Raw genomic sequence first — 7062 nt, forward strand, 5'->3', positions numbered from 1 at the left:
ATCATAGTAAATAGGCCTTTTGTACTTGTTTTGTTTTGTTTTTTAATGTTTTCTTGGTGGCACTGCATGGCATGTGGGATCTTAGTTCCCTGACCAGGGATTGAACCTGCACCTCTTGCACTGGAAGCACGGAGTCTTAACCACTGGACCACCAGGGAAGTCCTGGCCTTTCGTACTTTAAATCACCTCAAACTGCTTTCTTTTTAGTCTGTCATCTGTTTCTGGTTGGGACTTTGATGATGCCAAATAAGATGACAGACTGTGTATTACTTTGCTTGGGCTGCCATAACAATGCCCCTCAGATTGGGTGGCTTAAACTACACAAATTTGTTTTCTTGAATTCGAGGCTAGAAGTTCAAGATCAAGGTGTTGGTAGAGTTGGTTTCTTCTGAGGCCTCTCTGTTTGGCTTGCAGATGGTCATCTCCCTGTGTCATCACAAGGTCTTTCAAATGTGTGTGTTTATGTCTTAATCTTGTCTTTTTTAAAAGGACACCAGTCATATTGGATTAGGGCCAACCCTAATGAACTAATTTTAACTAAATTACCTCTTTAAAGAGCCTATGTCCAAAAACAGTCACATCCTGAGGTACTGGGAGTTCGAACTTCAACATATGAATTTGGCAGGGGGGACACAATTTAGTCCATAACAGACTGGTTGATTCAGAAAAACACAGAATAAGTTAGGAAATAATATCTCAAGATTATGACTACAAATTTTCCTCGACTTACGATGGGGTTATACCCCGATAAACCTGTTGTAAATCGAAAATGCAGTTAGTAGACTGAACATCATAGCTCAGTCTAGCCTAACCTAAACATGCTCAGGACACATAGCCTACATTTTGGCAAAAATCATCTAACACAAAGCCTATTTTATAATGAAGTGTTGAATATCTCCTGTAATTTTTTGACTACTGCACTAAAAGTGAAAAAGAGAATGGTGGTATGTGTATAGGATGGTCGTAAGTGTATTAGCTGTTTACCCTGGTGACCCCGTGGCTGACTGGGAGCTGCATTTGCTGCCCGTGCTCAGCACTGCAAGAGACTATAGCAGTACTGCTTATCACTAGCCTGGGGAAAAGATAAGAATTCAAAATACGGTTTCTTTTGAATGGGCATCACTTTTACATCATCATAAAGTCAAACCATCTCAAGTCAGGGACCGTCTGTATAGTATGAATATAAGACAAGGATAGTATTACAGTTACCCTGAGCAGAACATTAGAAAAGGGAGAAGAGATTTTTTAAACGAGCACAGTTTTATAAATGTGCAAATCTCAGTGGCAGATTGAAGTGGAAAGGCATGTACAAAAGAAATCACATGAGTTAGAAAGAACTATCTGGTCTGGAGACTGAACTGGGAGCCCTTTTGGTAACCAGGTAACAATAATAACTAACATTTATGGAGCACTCTGACAGAGATTAGTGGTTGTCTTCCTCTATGATAACAGAATTACTCCTGTTTTTGCCGGACCTTTTCCGCAAAATGACCTTTTCAGACTTCCTTTTCTGGTCTCACTTGAAGCTAGATGGGGAATTGTGACTAAGCTTTGGTCAATGACTTATATACAGGAATGTTCATAGGGTCACGTCTAAGAGATCTTCCTTAAGTGGCACCTTACTTGGGTCCTTTGCCCCTTTATCCTTTCATCCACTTCTCCCTCCTGCTGCTTAGAACAAGGATGCCACAAACTTAGACCAAGACAAACACATGGGGCAACAGAATAGGAGACTAAGTCCCCTAGTGATTGTGAGGTTACTCTCCTGCCCAGCACTCTCTATGTTTACATGAGAAAAGAAACAACCATCATGTTTTGTCTTACAGCTGAAACAAATCCTAATTAATACAAGCATTCTCTATGTGCTAGGTATTCTTCCCAGTTTTTTTTTTTTTTACCTGTATTTCACTTAATCCTGTAGCAATTCTATACGTAGGTGCTATTATTATCTTCCGTAAGGAAACAGACAGAGAGAGATTAAATACTTTTCCCTAAACAACCCACTACGTAGAGTTTAAGATTGAAACCAGACTAAGAGAATCTGACTCCAGAGTGTGCCCTCTTAATCACTATGTCAAGCCATATCATCCCCTGTATGGGGAATAGGGTTGTTTTTGAAAGCTACAGCCTAAAGAAGAAAATCTCACTTGAATTTGGAACAGTGTTACACAGTCTATCAAGGGAGGGAAAGCAAATGAAATGAAAAACATTGGTGAAGTTTTCTACATACCTATAATCTTATTTTCATTGTTAATTTTAGCCTAAAAATTGCTACAGTTTTGGTTACTCACAATGTGTCTCTTTCTAAACTTAATTTTTAAAAATTTTACTTTCAGAGCCTCTTGTGAAGCTCTATAAATCTAAAATGCATTTGCTTCCTAGTTATCTGGCTGTGATCAGCCCCACAGGGCAAGAAGGTCTTTTAGATGTATGCCACAAAGGGGCTTCCTCTTGGCCATATTCTGCCAGAGTCCTTCTCAGAACGCCAGCTGGGTTAATCTTTGGTGCAGTCCAGGGGCAAGTTCTGCACTTAATTGTCAGATTTCTCTTGAGAAAGACTCAGCTCTCAGTCAGGAGTCAATCCTTATGGTGACAGTCTCTGTTGTACTCCCTTTAGCAGCAGGAGAGCTTTAAGAGTGTTACTGGGCTTTGTTAACCCCTCTCTGAGAAACTGAAGAAAAAAGGATTTTAAGGGCATCTTGATTTTTTTTTTTAAATGTTTGGAAAGAGGAAAAACTGGACCAGTGGATATTGTTCTATTCCCTTCCCATCTGGCTACATAAAAGGCTTCAGAAAGGCCATTGGATCTACTTAGAGGATGTTAATGCACAATAATTCTCCAAAGAAATAAGGCATAAATAAGGAATCCATTTATCCACTTGCAGTAAGAAGTTCTGAAGGCAGAACACAGAAGGCAAAGGACCTCTAATGTCTCTCACACAGTTTGCTTTCAGGCTATTAATAGTACTGATCCTCAAGAATAGCTTTATTGGGATGGGATTTTGAAATGAATCTACCCCTATACCTACTGTGGTTTTTAATTTCTACTCCTTGTAACCAATTTTTCCAGCCGACAAAGACATTTGAAAAGTATATTTATAATCAGTATTATGCCATCTTGGGGTAGAAATAAATGTATATTCCTTTTTAAATTAATTAATTAATTTATTTATTTTTGGCTGCATCGGGTCTTAGTTGTGGCATGCGGGATCTTTCATTGCAGCGCACGGGCTTCTCTCTAGTTGTGGTGCACGGGCTCCAGAGCGTGTGGACTCAGTACTTGCAGCATGGGGGCTCTCTTGTTGTGGCTCGCGGGCTCAGTAATTGCAGAGCAAGGGCTTAGTTGCCCCATGGCATGTGGGATCTTAGTTCCCCAACCAGGGATCGAACTGGCGTCCCTGCATTGCGAGACGGTTTCTTAACCACTGGACCACCAGGGAAGTATGTTCCTTTTTAAAAACAGCTTTATTGAGGTATAACTCACATAGAGGAAAATTCACCCATATTAAGCGTACAATTAGAAAAGTTTAAGCAACGTATGCAGTCATTTGATCATCACCACAATCAAGCCACTGAACGCTTCTGTCAACGTAATTCTTCTATCAACAAAAAATTCCCTTGTGGCTCTTTGCAGTCAATCCTCTCTCCCCCCAATCCACCCCCACCCCTGACTCCAGGAAAACTCTGATCTGCCCTAACTATATTTTTCCCTTTACTAGAATGTCATATAAATGGAAAATACAATGTTAAAAAAGCTGGGGGGGTGGGGTTCTGGCTTCTTTTACTTGGCAGGATATTTTTAAGATTCATCCATATTAATGTGTGTATCAGTTAATTCATTTATTTTTATGGCTGAGTAGTTTTCCTTTGAATGGATATACTACAATTTGTTTCCAACTTTTTTTGTTATTATAAATGCCGCTATGACCATTTGTATATAAGTGCTCTTGCAGACAGACGATTTCATTTTACTTCAGTAGATACCTACTATGTAATTTCTGTCATGTGGTAAGTGTATGTTTGACTTTGAAAGAAACTGGTGGACTGTTTTCCTAAGTGACTTTTTCATTTTGTATTCCCATCAGAAATGTATGAGAGTTCTAGTTGCCCCACATCCTCGTCAACCTTTGTGGCAAGGATTAAAATATCCTTTTACTTTTAGTTATTCTAACGGTTGTGTAGTATTATCTCATTGTAGTTTTAATTTGTATTCCCCTAATGACTAGTGATGTTGAGCATCTTTTCGTGGGCTTGCTGCCCATTCCGATACCTTCTTTTGTGCAATATCTCCTCATATTTTGTCATATTTTGAGTTGTTTGTCTTCTTATTGACTTATGAGTCCTTAACATAGTTTGGATACAAGTTCTTTGTCCGATACATATTTTACAAGTATTTCTTGCAGTGCATGGCTTCCTTTTCATTTCCTTAAAGGTGTCTTTCAGAGAGCAAAATATTTTAATTTTGATGAAATCTAGCTTAATATTTTATGGTTTGTGCCGTTTTCATTTTATCTAAGAAGTCTTTGCCTAACCCAAGGTCATTTGATTTTTCTCCTCTATATTCTTAACAAAATTTTATTATTTTAGCTCTTAAATTTAGGTCTATGAACAATTTTGAATTAAATTTTGTGTAGGATGTGAGATAAGGACTGAGGTCCACAACTACCTATACAGATATCCAATTCTTCCAGCACCATTTGTTAAAAAGACTATCCTTCTCCACCATATTGCCCTTCTACCTTTGTCAAAAATCAGTTGTTCATACATGTGTGGGTCTATTTGGGGATTCTCTAATCTGTTCCATTGGTATGTCTGTCTATCTCTACCCCATACCACATTATCTATTTACTGTAACTTTATAATAAGTTTTTAAATTTATAAATAAATCAATCAGGTAGTATTAACCCTCTATTTCTGCTCTTCTTTTTCAAAGTTGTTTTGGATATTCTAGGTCCTTTGCCTTTCCATATGAATTGTAGTATCATCTTGTCAATTTCTACAAAAAGGCCTGTGGGGATTTGGATTGGTATTGTATTGAATCTATAGATCAGTCTGGTGAGGATTGACATCTTAATAGTATAGAGTCTTCTGATCCATGACAAAGATATATCTCTCCTTTTATTTAAGTCTTCTTTAATTTCTCTCAGTAATGCTTTTTAAGTTTTTAGTATATAGGTCTTTCACAGCTTTTGTCAGATGTATCCCTGAGTATATCATAATTTTGATGCTATTGTAAATATATTGTTTTTAAATTACTTTTGTTCATTGCTAGTGTAGAGAAATGTAATTGATTTTTTATATTGATCTTATATCCTGATACCTTGTTAAAGTTACTTATTAGTTCTAGCAGCTTCTCCACTGATTCCATCAGACTTTCTATGAAGACAATCATGTCGGTTGTCAATAAAGACAACTTTACTTCTGTCTTTTCCAAAAGTAAAAGACTTTCTTTCCTAACATCCCCCTCCTCACCAGGTCTCAGAGACAAGTTAACAATGTTTGGTTTTAGTTCCTCTGGTAATAACCACATTTATGTGGAGCTATGGCTCATATTTAAACAATGCCTACTGACACTCTACAATGAAAGATGAAAAAATTATTCTGAGTCAGCTCTACCCACCACCAGAGCCTCCCATCAAGCCTCTTAGATAGCCTCAACCACCAGAGGGCAGACAACAGAAGCAAGAAAAACTACAATCCTGCAGCCTGTGGACCAAAAACCACAGTTACAGAAAGATAGAGAAGATGAAAAGGCAGAGGGCTATGTACCAGATGAAGGAACAGGAAAAAACCCCAGAAAAACAACTAAATGAAGTGGAGATAGGCAACCTTCCAGAGAAAGAATTCAGAATAATGATAGTGAAGATGATCCAGGACCTCGGAATAAGAATGGAGGCAAAGATTGAGAGGATGCAAGAAATGATTAACAAAGACCTAGAAGAATTAAAGAACAAACAAACAGAGATGACCAATACAATAACTGAAATGAAAACTACACTAGAAGGAATCAATAGCAGGATAACTGAGGCAGAAGAACGGATAAGTGACCTGGAAGACAGAATGGTGGAATTCACTGCTGCGGAACAGACTAAAGAAAAAAGAATGAAAAGAAATGAAGACAGCCTAAGAGACCTCTGGGACAACATTAAATGCAACAACATTCGCATTATAGGGGTCCCAGAAGGAGAAGAGAGAGAGAAAGGACCAGAGAAAATATTTGAAGAGATTATAGTCGAAAACTTCCCTAACATGGGAAAGGAAATAGCCACCCAAGTCCAGGAAGCGCAGAGAGTCCCATACAGAATAAACCCAAGGAGACACACGCCGAGACACATAGTAATCAAAGTGGCAAAAATTAAAGACAAAGAAAAATTATTGAAAGCAGCAAGGGAAAAACGACAAATAACATACAAGGGGACTCCCATAAGGTTAACAGCTGATTTCTCAGCAGAAACTCTGCAAGCCAGAAGGGAGTGGCATGATATACTTAAAGTGATGAAAGGGAAGAACCTACAACCAAGATTACTCTACCCGGCAAGGATCTCATTTAGATTTGATGGAGAAATCAAAAGCTTTACAGACAAGCAAAAGCTAAGAGAATTCAGCACCACCAAACCAGCTCTACAACAAATGCTAAAGGAACTTCTCTAAGTGGGAAACACAAGAGAAGAAAAGGACCTACAAAAACAAACCCAAAACAATTAAGAAAATGGTCATAGGAACATACATATCGATAATTACCTTAAACGTGAATGGATTAAACGCCCCAACCAAAAGACATAGACTGGCTGAATGGATACAAAAACAAGACCCATATATATGCTGTCTACAAGAGACCCACTTCAGACCTAGGGACACATACAGATTGAAAGTGAGGGGATGGAAAAAGATATTCCATGCAAATGGAAATCAAAAGAAAGCTGGAGTAGCTATACTCATATCAGATAAAATAGACTTTAAAATAAAGAATGTTACAAGAGACAAGGAAGGACACTACATAATGATCCAGGGATCAATCCAAGAAGAAGATATAACAATTATAAATATATATGCACCCAACAT

Source organism: Balaenoptera physalus (assembly GCF_965194825.1).
Source record: "Balaenoptera physalus genome assembly, chromosome: 7".
Taxonomy (NCBI): domain Eukaryota; kingdom Metazoa; phylum Chordata; class Mammalia; order Artiodactyla; family Balaenopteridae; genus Balaenoptera; species Balaenoptera physalus.